The sequence below is a fragment of the Sciurus vulgaris genome, assembly GCF_902686455.1.
Source record: "Sciurus vulgaris genome assembly, chromosome: 7".
In the NCBI taxonomy this organism is placed as follows: domain Eukaryota; kingdom Metazoa; phylum Chordata; class Mammalia; order Rodentia; family Sciuridae; genus Sciurus; species Sciurus vulgaris.
The window spans coordinates 151112342-151130804 of NC_136467.1; the positions used below are offsets into that span (position 1 = coordinate 151112342).

The 18463-nt window shown below is 46.1% G+C and overlaps 1 pseudogene across 1 annotated transcript; it reads right to left on the bottom strand.

Moving 5' to 3' along the window:
- Positions 1-764: 764 nt before the first annotated feature.
- Positions 765-1896, bottom strand: LOC306665802 (nucleoporin NUP35-like; annotated as a pseudogene). The gene has a single exon. The product of its transcript is annotated as a nucleoporin NUP35-like (transcript).
- Between the last annotated feature and the right edge of the window lie 16567 nt (positions 1897-18463).

Here is an 18463-nt window from a genome sequence, read left to right on the forward strand (position 1 = left end):
AGGGCTGGGTAAGTAGCTCAGCATTAGAGCACCTCACTGGGTTCAACCTCCAGTACTGCAGATACTACTAGTACTACTACTGATGATAATAATAATAATAATAATAATAAAACTCCATCAACCTTCAGCCCTGCTTCTTATCGGCATCTGCATAGAGAAGGAAATGCTGTCACATGACCAAGTAGCACCGCAGCTATGCAGTGTATTTTACCCCAACAGGTGTGGCCAAAGCAACACCCAGGTCTTTTGTGGGATCAACCAAGTAAGAATTCAGTGACTGGAAACCAATTGTTTTCAGTTTTTGGAAACTTCCTCAAGATTAGTTGAGCTATGTAATTCATAACAACTTATCAGATAATTTATTATTTTTTTTACGTTTAATTGACAAAGTTTATTATCAAGAAATTTTAGTAGTAGGTTTTTTAAAAGAACGTTTGGATTTTTGAATACTGAAAGATGACAATCCACAACAAGACATACACAATTAAAATATTAAATAATTTCTAAGCTAAAAAACCATCATTCGAATTGTGAAGTATGATCTTTGTGTCTTGGCAGAAGCAGCTACAGTTCTCTCTCCTTCAGGAAATTCACCTGCCTTCTCATGAAGACTACAGAGACTTGCCACCAATTCAGCTATTTAATCATAATCAGTGCTGAGAATTTTGTGTTTAAGCCTGCACTGTCTTGGAAGCATAAACATCTATCTACGGAGAACTTCAGTTTTCTTTGAAATGTATCTCAAGCCTCTTTTAAGGGGCAAGCTACACACAGGCTATGTCCTTAAAGAAAAAGGTTTCTTGAAGAAGAGCGAGATGGTATCCAGCATAGCCAAGAGTGCTCATGCCATCACCCCAGGGAAACGGGCAGCGCCTGGCTGATTCTGGTCTCAGGGTGGCGACCTCCTTGATAATTGAGTCCCTAGCTCTTACCGTGCTACAGCCCAGCATGTACTCCATTGTTCTGGATACAAGACTTTCATCTCTTTTGGTGTCTCTGTCAGAAGTAACCTGGTAGTCACTAGGGAAGCTTTGTGACGACAAAGCTATTCACAGTAGGAATTCTAGGAGTGCTTCCAGGTTGTGTTGCTGTGCCTGAGGTTCGATTGGTGGTGTAAAGGCTAGAGATAGAGATGTCAAAGCACATCGGTCGCTGTTTTCCACAACACCTCTATCTCTGCGTGGTTTTACTCCAGTCATGATGGATGCTCCGAGTACTCTCCCATCTTTGCTTGAGGCTTTCCGAGCCTGCAGCTTAGATTGATGATGAATGTGCATCCAGTTTCCTATGGTAGACATCACATGTTTTATTATTTCCATACCTACCGTGCCGACTGTAGTAATATATAGGAAGCAGGTGCTTGTGCAAACCCAAAGACAGTCACCCAAGTGTCATCGAGGTGATTTTCTGAAGTCAGAGAACCTCCTGAAGTCTAAAGAGAGTCCTCATGGGCAGGAGATGGTGTTGTCTGCCATGGCTGACCAATATTTGCTGGACTAAACATACTTTGCCCTGTTCCAAGGGTAGTAGCTGTAACTCCAACCAAAGGACTCTGCCTGACTCAAATGTCCATCTGTCTTCTTGAAGCTCGAGGGGTTGATCCAAGCCCTGGACTAGAAATGTCATCATCTATACTTCTAACAGGTGGAGTTCCAATTTTATCCTGACGAGCTGGTACAACTGGCTGTGGTGGTGACACACCAGCAAGTAAAGGTGACCTCATCCCATCATTCCTACCCTAATCCACTTGTGGAGGCACTGGAGCTGGCAAATCCCCCATCAAAACTCCAGGTAAGAACTGGGCATTAACTGCTGGCTTTGGAGACGTGGTGAACCCAACAGCATTGGTTCAGATTCCAGCGTGGCTCCCTGGGATTCCATGGCAAAGGCTGCCATCGCGACCACGGCAATTCTGTGTCATATATTTCATAAAGAAATAGTTTCCTAGCACAAAGAAATTATAAACAAAGAAATAATAATCAGTTACCCTGATTTGAGCATCACACCTTGTATACAGGCACCAAATTATCTCTGCATTCTCCATAAAAGCATACAATTATTATATGCCAATAAAATATAAAATTCAAAAAGTTTTTTAAGGGGTCTGGGGTGGTGGCTCAGTGGTAGAGTGCTTGCCTCGCATGTGTGAGGAACTGGGTTCGATTCTCAGCACCACATACATATAAATAAAATAAAAATCCATTGACAACTAAAAAAAATTTTTTTAAGTTTTTTAAATTAAAAGATTGGTTGAGCTACTTTTTTTCAACATAAACTCCTACTTGCATGGAATTTAGTGAAGACATTGACTAATTTAATGTCATTTAATGAGGAGCTGGAGAGAAATCATAATTTTTCTTCCCTCCTTTCACTTGTTTAAATTTCATTGCATAGCCAATTTTCTTAGAAGATTCCACCTATTCTTTTTTCCTAAAGTTTTTTGGTACCAAGGATTGAACCCAGGGGCCCTTAACCACTGAGCCACATCTCTAGTCCTTTTTATTTTGAGACAGGGTCTCAATAAGTTGTTTGGGGCCTCACTAAGTTGATGAGGCTGGCTTTGAACTTGCAATCCTCCTGCCTCAGGCTCTGGAGCAGCTGGGATTACCGGCATGAGCCACCTGAAGGGCTCTACCTAGTCTTTAAACTTTCCACCCTTGAGTCATTATTCTCCAAGAGCAATTTTCCTGTAGGCGTGTCTCACTTTTAATCAAAGTTCACAGTGTTGGATGTACATCAGATTCACCTGGGGGAGTTTTTAAAAAATACTAAGGCCAGGGCTCCATTCCAGACCAACTAAATAAAAGTCTCCTGGGGGATCCCCAGCATTTATTCCAAAAACCCCAAGGAAGGGCAAAGGGCCTAGCGTAACTGATAATTTTTAGAAAGAAGAATGATGTAGGAGTTGCTGCACCCTGAGGCTCACGTAGCTACTGCGACGGAGGGACAGACACAGTCGGGCGGGACAGAAGGAGGAGCCTAGGACGGACCTGAGCATGCCCAGCTGACACAGCAAGAGGTGCAGGAGCGAGGCCCTGGGGACAGGCCCTGGGGACAGGCCCTCTCAGTGAGCGGCGCTGGAGCCGACAGGCTTCCCAGGCAAGAGTGAGCCTCGGATCAGACCCCGCGCCTCTGGAAGACCATGCATGGATCCCAGACCTGAACACAAACACAACGCGATCAATCCTGTAGAAACAAACAGGCGAGGGTCTTCGGGATGATTTTCCCTCATACAACACACTCGTCCACACCACCAAGCCTCCAGCGTCGCGGGACTGGCCAGCGTCACCACCTCAGTTCCAAGAGTGAAGCGCTCAGTCCAGAAGGCGGTCTGCGTGAGACCCAGCTGCTGCTGGGCTGAAGGGGACTATAGATCTCAGGATCCACAACCCCTTCTCCAGCATGAGAATTTACTAATATGGCCCCAGAGGGGGTTAATTTACTATTGGCAGCTAGTTATGAGAATATATAAATCCTTTGTCATATGAATTTTGTAAAAAATATAAAGGATTATATATTAGATATAATGCATGTGTACTGGGAATTGAACACAGGGGTGTTTTACCACTGAACCACAGGGTCTCACAAAATTAAAGTTGTTTAGGGACTTGCTAAGTTGCTGAGGCTGACCTTCATGTGATTCTCCTGCCTCAGCCTCCCAAGTTGCTGAGATTACAAGTGTGCACCACCATACACAGCTGCTGCTGTTCCTCCTCCTCCTCCTCCTTCTCCTCCTTTTTCCTCCTCCCCTTCCCTCCCCCTCCTTCTCCTCTTTCTCCTTCTCCATGGATGATATTAATTTATTTTGGTACCAGTGGTGCTTAACCACTGAGCCACATCCCAGCCCTATTTTTTTAAACTTTGAGACAGGGTCTCACGAAGTTGCCTAGGCCCTCACTAAATTGCTGAGGCTGGCCTTGAGCTTTTACTCCTCCTGCCTCAGCCTCTGGAGTTGCTGGAATTACAGGTGTGCACCTTTTTTTTTTTTTGGATGGATGATTTTTTCTTTTTTTCATTTGATTTATTCTTAAATGGTGGTACATACTATGAAATACCAGGCAACAAACAGACAGGTAAACCATACACACAGTAAGCAGATGTATCACAAATGCCCTAAGTGGAAGCTGTGTTTGGGATGGGGGAAGACAACTGAAGGGACACAAGGGAACTTTTGGTTTGATGGAAGTTCTTTGATGGTTGGCGGTTACACCGTGTCCTACAGGGCTGATCCATTTTCCATGAACCGTGCCGCATGCACACGGAAAAAGGGCAAACTTTGCTCTCTGTAAAGTCGACCTCAATAAAGCAGATTTAAAGATACTGAGCTTGGAAACCAAATCAAAGCTACTTAGGTATACTTGAGACATCTGTTTTCTAATACTGGGTGACATTTGTGCGCCAAATTTAACAAGCACCATCAAGTGTCAACACTCCACCAGGACTTAGTACAGAGTGAATAAAACAGACGAAAAATAAGTGTGACTGCACAAACGTGTGTCGTCGATGCACGAGCAGCGATTACTGTTGCAGGAGTATGTCAGGAGAGGCCTCTGAGCAAGTCTCACATTCGGCTCAGACCTGACGCACACCCAGCTTTTATTTTTAATTTTGAGACAGGGTCAGCACTAAGCTGAATTTGCCATCCTCCTGCCTCAGCCTCCAGAGTCTCTAGGATAAAGGGGTGAAACAGCCCCTGGCTATAAAGGATATTTTCAAGATGCAAATTATTAGCCAGATGAAGGGGCACCCAGGTGAGGACCTAAAGGGCTTCTGTCTCTGGGGACCTGGGGTGCTCCTCCCTGCGGGCATGCAGATGTGCTCACAGAGGCTAAGCTCTCTGAACCCCATCACCCAGGGTGTACGGAGGTTGGCGATAAACCGTCTCCATCCCTTCTCCCTTCCCTGGATGGTGGGGCAGGGCAGGGGGCTAAAAGTTACCACCACCCGGTGACTGCTTGGTTCCTCTGCAACCAGCCACACCTGAAGCTGTCTGAGGGCCCCCAGGAGCCCCGTTGTCAGCATGAACTCAGCATAGTTGACGAGGGTTCATCACCAAGAGCAAAGGAAATTACAAGGAGCTCCAAGCTTTTGTGCCAGGAACCTGGAACCAAAATCAAACCTCCTGTCATCCCTCCACCCAGGCAACTGGAGGGACTGGGAGCCCTGTGCCAGGAACCTGGGGAGAAAACAAATGTGTGTTTCTTGTTATTTTACAACATCACACAGGGCGAGGTGAAGATTTCCTACATTTGATGCCAAAATCATGACCCACAAAAGGAAAAATTGAACCTTACTGAAATGAAGAACTTTTCCCTGTGAAAGACTCTCCAAAGAGGCTAAAAAGACAAGAAGATCTTTACATACTATGTATCTGACAAAGAAGTTGTACCTTGAAAATAGAAAGAACTTTGAAAATCACAGGAAAAAAAAACAATTAGAAAAAGAGCAAAGGTCATGGAGAAATATTGAAGAAGTAGTGCACATCACAAGAGGGTATAAATGGAAACTTATGTTCACACAAAATCCTGTACACAAATGTTTATAGCAGCTTCGTGCACACTAGCCCCAGATCTTTAAAAGCCCCAGCAGGTGAACGTTTAAATAAATGGTGGTACATTCATACTGTGGAATACTATGCAGTGATTAAAAGGAAGTCACCGCTGACACATGCAACAACTTAGCTGGGTTTTAAGGAAACTTTGCTGAGTGAACAAGTTTATGTCAAAATGTTACCCTATTAGCAACTGAAGTTCTTCCTGCCTCTGCTGGAACCACAGCATTTTACTGGGGGAAACTATACTTTCTAGGCTATAAAAGATACCAGATTACTTTCTGAAAAATTTTTTTTCAGTTATCTAATAGGAAAAATATATAAAAATTAACACAAAGTGTCTAAGACCTTTACACTCAAAATTACAAAATACATAAAAGCAGAGATTTAAGAAATTTAAGGAAGACCCCCTCCAAGAAGTGGAAAGAATATGCACTGTGCATGGACAGGAAGATTCGGTGGTGTAGTTAACACATCTGTTCTTCCAAAATTGATCTATGGATTCAACAAAAGTCACATCTAAATTACAGGTCTTTTTTGTTGTAATGTGTAAACCATTTTGAAAACCTATATAGAAGGGCAAAGAATGTGGAATAACTGAAGCAAATTTTTCTTGTTGTTGTTTGGTACCAGAGATTGAACCCAGGAGCACTCGACCACTGAGCCACATCCCCAGCCCTATGTTGTATTTTATTTAGAGACAGGGTCTCCCTGAGTGGTTTAGGGCCTCGCCAAGTTGCTGAGACTGACTTTGAAGTCTGGATCCTCCTGCCTCAGCCTCCTGAGCTGCTGCGATACAGGTGTGAGGCAGCACACCCAGACAAAGCAATTTTTAAAACAACAAAATTGGACATACAGAGGAATGTCCCTCTGCTTGCCAAGGACATTCCTTGTGATTTGCCTTGTGGAGCCAAACAAAAGTTCATGCTGTGGGGCCCCTGCAGAGTCTCCATCTTGCTACCGTCCACTCCATTCATGTGCCCAGTTCTCTGACGGCCAGTGACAGAGGCTTGCTCATGCCAGCTGGCCTGAGTCGATCTGCCTACTTGGTTATTCAATGCCTCTTCCATTGCGGATGATTTCTGATGCTATTAACTTGTGGTTCAAAATCTTCCCATTTTGGGCCCATTTCCTTCCTTCCTTCCTTCCTTCCTTCCTTCCTTCCTTCCTTCCTTCCTTCCTTCCTTCCTTCCTTCCTTCTTTCCTCTGGTGCTGGGGACTGAACCAGGACCTCCTATGTGTTGGGCACATGCAGGGCCCCTCATGGAGCCCCAGGTAGGGCGTGGGGGAGCCCTGGTGAACCGTGGTGTGGAGTTTGGGGCCACCTGCTCACAAAGCCCACTCGCCTTGGTCAAGTTCAATCTCAGTTGTCCATTTCAATCTGACTATGATTGGCCCATCTAGCTTTATGATTTTAGTTCCTACAAACCCATCCTACCCAGCGGCTCCGGTGGCAGATCACCTCGGACCTTGCCCAGTATTCATCTCTGTAGACCAATAACATGCCAGCAGCTGTTTTTCAAAAAGCATGTCATTCTTTGTCGTAGAAGTCACGGTATCCTCAGAATCCCAGAGGCGTGATCTGTGATTCCCCACCTAGGGCTTGACATAAAAGCCACACTGCAACCTTTACAACCATTGATCCTCCTACACCGTAAGATCTGCCGGGTTTCCCGGCCCAAGCGAGCCCTCTCCTGCACCAGGACCTGCTCCAGGCTGCGGCCCCTGGAAAGTGAGCTCAGCCTGCTGTCAGGTGTAGAATATTTTACGTCTGGAATGCAGAGGCCTGCCGGGCACTGCGCTCCCTTCTTTGAGTGAGAAGACACAGGCTGCAGCAATCTGTCCTGATAAGGAGGGCACACGTCACCAAAGCCCTTAAGGGTGGTCCTTGAAGGGCGGGGTTTCCATCCTGTCCTGTGGAGCACTGTCGCCAGGCCTCCAGTTTGCTTGGCAGCTCTGCTCATCTTGCATAAGCAACATGCTATTATTACTGCAATGGTCAATGGAATGTTCTCCAGCACTGTCTGAAATATTAAAAAAATAGAAATAATCCAAATGTCCATGAATGTCCATAACAGAATAAATCACTCTATAATATTACACGAATGAAAATGTAGCCATTAAAAGAAAACAGACCTGTAGATCTACAAAGCTTCTATTACGTGAAAAGCAAGTTACAGAGCACCACGTGTGGGGCTGGGCATTTGGCTCAGTGGTAGAGTGCATGCCTTGCCTGTCCAAGGCCCCAGGTTCAATCCCTAAGCCCACCACGCACACAAAGACCAGAGTACCGTGCGTGCTACGAGCCAATTTCTCTACAAGGAAAATGTGTTCGCTTGTATTTATGATCATGGTTGATTGTGTGGGCATAGAAAGGTTCTGGAAGGTCCACAGGAAGCTATCGTGTCAGTGGGTCTTTCTAGGGTGGAGAAGGAAATGAGGGGAAAGCGTTGGAGAACAGAGCTTTTGGCCTTCATTTCTTCAAGGTTGTCAGGAAGTTCTGTGCTGCTCGATGATGGTTTAGGCATAACAGGGTGATCTTAGTGGAAATGTAGACATAGTGTGTCTTCCGCTCCGTTGTGGATCATCTGAGTCTTTGAACCTTGGAGTGAAGGCAGTGGCCGGGCGGGGTCAGGTCCGCGTCCCATAGAGCGGTCCCTCTCCAGGTCTGGAGAGTGCGAGACAGCCACGGAGCGGCCTGTCCCTTCTTTCAGGTTTACTCTCCTCTTGGGCCTTGGAGCTACCTACCGTTTCATTGCTTTTAATATCCCTGCTATGAATATATCTGGACAAGTAGATTTCTTCAAAAAAAATTCTTTGGGATTATTTCCTTAGACGAATTCCAGCAGGGTCAAAATGCATGGCTTTCTCTGTGATTCATGTCACCTCCTGCCAGGTTATGCTCCAGAACACTGTCACCTCCAAGTGGCATCGCCCAAAGCAGTCCCCCCATAGTGAAGTGTATTTAGCCTTTTGTGCACATCCCACCAAAGGCCAGAGAACTGGTCGTTATTAGGAGTGGCCAGCGTGCAGCCGAGAGCTCCCTGCCTGGAGCGTGACCAGCAGAGCCACCAAGCTTCCCTGCAGCCACAGTAGCAGTTGGTCCCCAGATCATGATTTAGTAGGTAAAACAACGTAACACTCAGAATTTAGTGGAAAAGTAAGATTGGAAATATTAGCTTACAGCAGTTCTTCAAGTTTTCTTTTCTACAATGTGCTAAGTTCTATGGTGAATCTCCAGTATAGGAATAAAGGGGGCAGGGTCCCGCTGTGTCCCCTTTTTCTTAACCAAGAGCTACAGAGCATCTTGACTGCTTGGTGCCACAGCTGGCTGCTTGGTTTTCCCCGCAGGCCTGATGCCAAGCTGCGGCCTTGAACATGCCCATAAGATTGTCAGTGTTTGTTTAATAGAGCACTTGAGATGTGTTCACAAATAACTGAGCTGGACACAGTGACTCTGCCCCTGCTCCCAGCCACTCGAGGCTGAGGCAGGAGATGGCTTGAGCCCAGGAGTTCAAGGCCAGCCTGGGCAACATAGCGAGACCCCATCTTAAACAAAAAAGACAAACAGCTGAGGGTCTGGGGAGGTAGCTCAGTGGCAGGGCCCTTGCCTAGGGTGGGTTCCATCACCTGTGCCCCCCCAAAACAATTAATTATCAGCATGATGATTAACCGCACGTATCGACCTGACTGGTCCCAAGGAGCCCCAGTATTTGGTTAAGCATCATTGCTGGGTGTGTCTGTCAGAAGTTTCTGGAAAAGGTGAACATCTGAACTGGTAGATTGACTAGAGTCAATGGCCCTGCACAGTGTGGACAAGCATCACCCAATTTGTTGAGGGCCCAGATAGAATAAAATGGCAGAGGAAAGGAGAATGCACTCTCTCCGCCACCTGGAGCAAGGACACTGATCTTTTGTCCTTGGACAGGAACTTACGCCCCTCAATGTCCCGGTTTGTGCATCAACAGGTTCTGATGAGAACTGTACCAACAGCTCTCCTGGCCTCTGGCTTGCCAACTACAGATCAAGGGACTTCTCGGTCTCATAAGCCAGTCCCTTATTATACATTCCGTATATATCTCCTATTGGCTGTTTCTCTAGAGAATTCTAACCGGACAGGGTATCACACTAGAAAAATAACTTAAAGACAGTTTAATTAAAATGATATTTCCATTTAATTACCCATTATGATTCACAATTATGATTCACATCTCTAACCTATGCTCTCTGCATAAAATATTCAAACGGACACATCACAGTACAGTGGCATATGTAGAAAAATCATTCAAACCGAGTAGATCTACTGACGGACTAGATAGGTGAGGTTTATGTGTGATATTAGATGAAGCCCGCAGTCAACACGTGTGTTGTAAATCAACATCTCATTACTGACATCATGGCTAAAGTGACATACAGTCTTACCAAAATAGTAGTGGAAAAATATTTTATGCTCTTTCAGTTTTTAAAGTTTAATTGCAATGAAATAAAATTTAAAATGTGGTTCCTCAGTTACGCTGGCCATATTTCAAGTCCTCTCTAACCACACGTGACTGGTGGCTTCTGTTCTGGGTGGTAACTAAAGGGAAAGCAGGTCTGTCAGGGAGCTTCTGAAAGATGAGGGATTTGCACACCGAGGGACAAGGTGATGGACGATGTCCCTGGGGAGACAGCAACTCACAGGATCCAGAGGGACCAGCAGCAAGCAGGAGAGAAGCCCTTTCCCAGTCCTAAAGCTGCCAGGAGGGCCTTCCTCTGCATCTCCATATACCTCACCCTCCACCCCTAAGGAGAACATAAGGTAAGACAGAAGCCTCCAGAGCTGATTAGGAAGGATGGGGGTGCGTGAGTCAGCTTTTATCACTATAAATATGCCCAAGGCAATTAACTTATAAAGAGAATTGTTTATTTTGGTTCATGGTTTCAGAGGATGCAGTCCATAATCGAGTGGTGCCATTGTTTGGGGCTTTGGCAAAGGCAGGTCATCATGGGAGGAGAGCACAGTGGAGCAATCCGTTCATCTCCTTAACCTGGAAGCAAAAAAGAAGGAAAAGAAGAAGAGACTGGGGTCCCACAATCCCCTTTGTGGACATGTCCCCAATAACTAAAGACCTCCCACCTCTTAAAGGTAATACCACCTCCCCAGAGCACTACCTTAGAGACCAAGCCTTTAACACATGGACCTTTGGGGGTTCTTCAATGTCCAAGCTGTAGCGTGGCCTGTAGAATCAGACTCTGAGGTCAAATCCCAGCTCCACCATTGACTATGTAATCCTTTTCAAGTTATTCGAAATTTTTTTTTCTTTTTCCAGTGCTGGGGATCAAACCCAGGACAAGCACACAGTCTACCAGTGAACTATACCACCAGCCCGATTTGAAGTTCTGTGAGTCAGTTTCCTTATATTTAAATAAGGAAGAAACTACACAGAAGCTGTGCCTCTCTGAGAATTCAATGAGGATGAGAATTCGACAAGATAACTCCTGCAGGGAAAGGGTTGGCACGGTAAGTCCCACCAGCAGTCTCTCAGACCAGACGGCAGGACCTGGCCTCGCCTGTTATGTGAAGCTACCCGAGGTTGTCTCTGCTAGCCACAGGAGCCTGAGGGCCATGTGTAGTCGTTGAGGTGGGCAGAACTGTCGAGCCAGGATCTTAGAGACGGGACTGAAAGATCCGAAGGCTTCTACGGTGCTTTCCCCTAACCATGTCCCCAGGTAGGACCTCTACTGCCCCATCCTGCTCTCACGTGTCCACCTGGGAGATGGAGGACACTCTGGTTTGGAGACGAGGTGTCCCCAAAGCTCCCGTGTTGATGCAGGCACATTCCAAGGTGAGACGATTAGATGCAAAGCTGCGACCTAATCAGCACACCTCATTGGAGGGGACTGACTGGTGGGGCCAGAGCAGGCAGGTGGGCTGTGGATGAGGAGGAGGGTCCCTGGGGTGTCCTGGGTGGTGCATCTTCCCTGTGGCTCCTTTCTTTCCCTCCATCTCTCTGCTTCCTGGCCACCAGGAAAGGAACGATGCTCCTCTACTGCCCCCTTCCGCCATGATGCTCTGCCTGACGTGGGCCTGGAGCAATGGACTCAGCTGACCAGGTGCTAGACCTCTGAAACGGTGAGCCAGAACAAACTGCTCCTCCTCTAAGCTGTTCTCGTCTGATATTTTGGTCTCAGCAACACAAACGACAAGGACAGACTATGGTTGCCGCATGGTCAGATGCCTGATATGGCATCCAACATTTGACCTTCTGCTTCTTATACACTTGGCCTTTCTTCCTTGTGCCTCTGAAAACCTAAACCTGACATTCCACAAGGTGACAGTTTCCCCCTACTGTGCGGGAACAGCACCTTTCTAAGCCCTTGGAAAAGGCACTCGTCCGTCCTGTGGTAGCCAAACCTCCCCAAAGCAGCTGGCCAGTGCCCGGCAGGCAGGGGACCTGCTCCAAGGGAAGACGGACCCACACGCCCCTGGCCCTGTTCCGCCACGGTCCTACCCACAGCGCCACCAGCGAGCCTTCAGGATGCCCTAGAGAGGTTCTGGGGCCTCCAGGTGCCCCCTCCTCGGCCAGCCCCTTCCCTGCCTCCAGTAGCTGTCCGGAAGGTCCAGCCACTCTGCACTGCCATTAGTGGTGTGACGTCCCCCCTGTGAATCAAACCCAGATACCAGAGCGCAGATGCAGAACGATGACTTAGAAAACGGCCAGAGCCCGGGAGGGTGGTGGCAGCCGTTTATTACGATGCGTTTCAAACAGTAAAGTGGAGACAAGGAAACAACAGGCTCCCAGTCACCACCTTGCAGCTTCCCCAACGCTCCGAGTCCCTCCTGTGCCTTCAGGTGCTTGAAAGGAGACAGGACCTCACAGACAGAGTGGAAGTCCTCCTATACATGCTCTTGAACTGGCAGTTACCATTTTTTAACTCTAAACTTGAATACCCAGTTTGTGAGCACATAAGTAATAATTTGAAAGCATTCGAATTATCAAAGTATTCAAAGGAAAAAGGAAATTTGTTTTCATGGTCTGTGGGCTTGAGTTAAGCTTTCGTGGGACCATGTTTTCCTCCTTGTTTATGGTACAATTTTTTTCAAAGATTCTCAAATCCAGAGTTAGAATTGTATTATTAGCATCATCAAAAAAAATCTAAATTTGCTTTGAAATTCCTCTGCCTTTAATCTAAATTATTAAAGTTGAAAATGCCCCAAGCCATTATGGAGGTCTGTGTCATTTCACAAGTTAAGATGATTGGTTTTTGTATTTTATTTCCCCATAGAGTAGCCATTTAAGGTTGCAAAGTAGCTAAGAACTAAACAACAACAACAACAGCAAAAAAACAATAACCAAGAAAACCCTCTTTATTCCTCTCGCTCAATTGAATCTCTTCCTGTTCAACTCACTTTTTATTCATTTACATCAAATCTGAATGCTTTATTATCTACCAATTCATTCAAATTTACACAACTCAGGGTGAGAACCCAGCAAACTCAATGATGATGCATTGTTTGTTATTAGCTAAATTTTGGTTCCCTCTGAATTTCTACAGCCTATGAAACTGACCGTCTAGAAGTTTAGAAATTCTCATGATGTTCCAAGGACCCATCTGGAAAATCTAGGCTTTCCCTTAAGTCACTAACTAAAATTATTCTTTGAGAAATAAAAGGCATTCAAATAGGAAAGGAAGACAGTGACAGTGACCTCAGACAGTCAGCCGTCTCTAGTCACAGGCTCCCCAGCCTTCTGCTCAAACAATATGGGTTGAAACTATTCTTAAGTGTGTTTTGACTTTCATGGAGGCCATACTAAATGTGTGCAGACGTTTCCTGTCCTTGTCCCCTAACAATACAGTAGAACAACTAGTTAGTTACAAAGCACTCGATAGTAGTTATTAAAAGTAATCTAAAGATGGATTAGAGTATTCAGGGAGAATGTGTAAGTTATATGTTCCTACCATGACATTTCATGGAAGGTACTTGAGCATCCATGAATCTGGGTATTCATCACGCTATGGCGAGATCTCAATGACTCACCAAGTGGATTTTAAAGCAGGAGATGGAACCATCTTTATTCACCGACTGGCGGTCCAGAGTCACCAGCTGGTGAGACGGAGGAGCAGGCTGCAAGTCTGTATCCTTCAACCCCCTCCAAGGGATGGAGTATACCTTTTATACCACAGGTAAAGCACGTCAGTATGTTGATCATAAGTGGCTGTTGCTGTGACAATCAGAGAATGGTTACTAACATTTAAACAAATGTTAGGGTACACTACCCAAGAAAAATGGAACCCAGAAGGAGAACAATCTTACATTGTATAAGAATTGCCATTTTGTGTTGCCAAACATGCTGTGCTAGGCAACTGTTGATGGGTACAGAGGTGGGGTGTTCCCATGGGAGAAGCATTTCCTACATGACATGGACTCTTAGGGTGAAATGGAGTCAAGGATCTTGGACCCAAGATGAAGACCAAAAAGAAAAAAAATCTGTAAGAACTAATAAATGATTTAATAAAGTTGCAAAATACAAAATTGACACACAGAATCAGTAGTGTTTCTATATACTAAAAATGAACTCTCTGAAAAAGAAATCAAGAAATTGCTTGCACTTACAGCAACTGCAAAATAAAATATTTAGGGGCAAATTTTATCAAGGAGGTGAGAGACCTGTCGACTGAATACTGTAAAATATTAATGAAATAAGTAGTTACGAATCAATAGAAAAATGTCCCATGTTCATGAACTGGAAGAGTTAATGTTGTTTAAAATGTTCACACTGCTGAAAGCAATCTACAGATTTGGTGCAATCCATGTGAAAGTTCTATGACATTTTTCATAGACTAGAACAAGCAATCCTAAAATCCATATGGAACCATGAAAACAAACGCAAAAACAGCAGCCAAGGCAATCTTGAGCAAGAAGACGAAAGCACCACAATTAAACGATTTCAAAGTATATTTCAGAGCTATAATAATTAAAAAAAAAAAAAAAAAAAAAGCAGACACCTAGACCAACGGAACAGTATAGAGATCCCAGGAACAAATCCACACATTTACAGTCAATCGAACCCTGACCAAGATGTGAGGAGCACACACGGAACAGGAATGATCCTTCTCTAAAGCTGCATGGCTTCTTCTCTGTTTTCTTCTAGAAGTTCTACGGCCTCAATGCCGTAGACTGAGACCCCCTTGGGAAAGGGGGATACCCACAGCCAGGGAATGGCACCAGACCCCCATCTCACACCTAGGCATACAATCAACTCAAAATGGATCAAAGACTTAAACATAAGACGTGAAGCCGTAGAACTTCTAGAAGAAAACAGGGAAAAAGCCATGCAGCGTTGGCCTGTGCAACGACTTTTTGGATCCGACTCCCAAAGCTCAGGCAATAAAAGCAAAAACAGACCAGTGGATCCCAGGACACTAAGAAGCTTCTGCACAGCCAAGGAAACAGAGTAAAGAGACAACCTAGAGATTGGGAGAAAATGTTTGCAGGTTGGTATCCAAAATGTGTAAGAAACTCAAATGGCTCAAGAGTAAGGAAGCAAACAGCCTGGCTAAAAAGTGGGCGAAGGACCTGCGCAGACATCGCGTGGAAGAGGAAAAACAAGTGGCCAGCAGTTACATGAAGACTACTGCCCAACATCACGAATCACTAGAGAAATGCAGACTGAGACCGTAAGGAGCATCATCTCACACCTGTCATCAGGAAGGCCAGCGTAAGGAGGGCCGAGAGGGCGTGGCTGGAAGGAAACCCTGCGCTCCGCTGGGAATGTCAGTCAGTCCAGCCATAAGGAAAAGGCTCCTCAACACACCACGGGGAGGAGTTGAGGATGCGGCTCAGCAGGTAGAGCATGTGCTTAGCATACGAGAGGTCCTGGGTTCAAATCCCGGCACCAAAGACCTATCTAAAAACATCACTCCAATATGACCCAGCTACCCCACTTCCAAGTGTGTGTCTGAAGTATCTGAAGAGGTACTTGCACACCCTGCTCACTACAGCATTATTCACAATGGCAAGTATCAAGTCAGGATAAAGAAAATGTGTATTTACACAATGGATGCTGTTCAGTCTTTAAAAAGAAAGAAATTGGGCGCAGTGGTGCACACACCTGTAATCCCAGCAGTTTGGGAGGCTGAGGCAGGAGTATCACAAGGCCACAGGCAGCCTCAGCAAGAGCAAGGTGCTAAGCAACTCAGTGAGACCCTGTCTCTAAATAAAGTACAAAAAAAACCATAGGGCTGGGGGTGTGGCTCAGTGGTGGAGTGCCCTTGAGTTCAAACCCTGGTATCCCCCCCACACACGAAAAGAAGGAAATTTTGTCATCCAAAACAATGTGGATGAACCTGTAGGACATTATGCTTAGTGAAAAAAGCCAGTCGCAGAGAGACAAATGACGCGTGCTCTCACTTACACGTGACGTCTAAGACAGTCCAACTCAGAAGCAGAGAGTGAAGTGGTGGCCGCCAGAGGCTCGGGCAGGAGGAAGGGGAGAGCCTGGGCAAAGGGCACAAAGTTTCAGTGTCACAGGAGAAGTGAGTTTTTGAGATCTATTGCACAGCCCTGTGACGTTAGTAATAATACTGTATTTTTTAAAGTTGCTGAGAGTAAAATTTCAAGTGTTCTTGCCACAAAAATGACAGGTATTCGATGTGATAGAAGGGGTAATCAGTTTGATGTAGTCATTCCACACCGTGTGCATGTATCATAGCCTCACTTTGTACCCCACAACGATGTGCAATTATAATTTGTCAATGTGAAATAAAATTTTTAAAAAACAAATGAGTCTTTGATAAATCATTACGGTCTTTCTCTAAGGAAATCACCATCAGCATGCGATCTCTTTCCCCACCTAGAGGTCAAAGAGTAAAACGACTCCCAGCCTTCTTCCCAGAGTTCTTCTGGAGTGAACCTTCTGGAGTGAACGCCCGGTCCCCAGGAGCAGTCTTGCTGTGTTGCCCAGGCTAGCCTCGAACACCTGGACTCAAGCAATCCTCCCGCCTCCGCTTCCTGAGTAGCTGGGACCACAGATGCACGCCACTAACCAGGTCCTTAAACCTTCTAATTGTGCTAAACAATTCTGCCTTCCTGGCACAGGAATTCCTATAAGGCTTTCTACTTCTTTCAGTTTGTTAATACAGTCTACCTTGCTTTCATAGTAGACAAATCAAAAATCACTATCATGATTGTTCCTGGAGGGGAGCACTTGCTCATAAAAAGATGGAAGATTCAAATTCCAGTCTGGGCCCTGCTATGGGCTGACCTACTGGGCAACCCTGAGCAAATCATTTACCCTCTCTGGTCCTCCCTTTTCTCATTAGCAAAATTGAAAAGTTATGTGTATAATCTTTAAGACCTCTTCCAGCTTGGTGATTTAGAAAACCACCAACGTACTCAATGTATATATACATGTAATGTATGTATGTATGTTATACAATGTATCAATTCATCTTTGTAGCTGTCTGGGTTGAAGAATACTATAATTTCTCTTGTTCTTTTTAATTGCAACAGTTGTACTACTTCTGTTTTCTATCCCATAAAAACGAGAATCAAACTTTAAAAAACTCCATGCATCATTCAGAGAAACGTTCTTAATTGCCTTTACATATGGTAAACCATTGAGCATGTTTTCAACATACTTTTGCTGAATGAATGAGTGAATAATTCTTTAGTGGGTGTTTGCCAAAAGTTCCATGAATAATAGTTCATTCCCCTCTGGGGTTGATTCTTTATAGACAGCTAGTTTAGCTTTTTTTTTTTTTTTTTCTTCTCTCCTCAAATTGGCTTTGAGTCACTGACATGATTCATAACTTTAAAAAAACAGGTTGAACCTGAAATTACCCTGGCAGGAAATGAGCTAAGGAGCACAGATCAAGTGAAAGGGAGAGGCCCCCTAGCCAAAAAAAAAGAAAAGAAAGAAAAAGAAAAAGAAAGAAGATTTCATTTTCTAGCTCCCGATATGAAATGAAGAAATGTCAACAAGTAGTTTATTCTCATTTCTTTGACTACATTGGTTAAAATAGTAAAATCAAATGCAAAGTAAAGGACAACCACATCTCCGGGATCCAGAAGGCACGTTCTTGGGGGTGGCGGCCTCCCCCCTCCACCCCGGGTGAGTCACTCAAGAGGAGGCGAGCAGAAGGTGAGTGATGTTCTGTGGGTGAGAACAGGTGTGGAGGGACCCGGGTCGGCCTCCCCCACACAAGTCCATTAGTGCCACACAGGACGGACTGTGGGGAAGAGAGGGAGGGCCGTGGGAGGGGAGGCGATCTAGCACCACCGGCCCTGCCACCATCTTTGGAAGGGGAGCCATGCGGAGGAGCAAGGCACAGGCGGCCGGGGGAGCCAGGACTGCGGGGCCAGGATGACGTGTTTGAAGGCCCCTAGGTGGCTCCTCACTAGGAAGCTGCCTGCCGGGGCCGGGGGTGATGGCACGACCTGGTGTTTGTACAGAAGCCCATAAAGTCATCAGCCCAGCAAGGAGCAAGGCACTCTGGGGGCCCACGGCCCAGAGGGGAGCGGAGGCTTCAGCCCTTAGTGCAGGGAAGCCCCACACCTGCCCGGGTGGGTGAGAAGGCTCCCTGCCCTGCACCTCGGGGTCCGAGGCCCGACTCGACTCGCTCTTCTCGGCCGTGCCCAGATCCTTGCCCTCCGGGCCACACTCCACGTGCCCCAGAACTCCCTGCACACCCGCCCTCCCGCCCTCCTCCAGGCCCACACCGGCTCCTCTCTGGGTCTGGCCCACAGAACAGCTAGCGTACCCACCCAGCCCTGCAGGGGGCAAGGCAGCTTGGGGAGGTGGTGGGGTGCGGGAGCTCGCCCCTGCAGGGCTAGGGTGCCCCGACGCAGGCCATGTGCCGAGAGGGGTACGGGATGGAGCCTGCGGGCACAGAAGAGGGTGGCTGGGTGGGCAGCGCAGCACTGGGTAG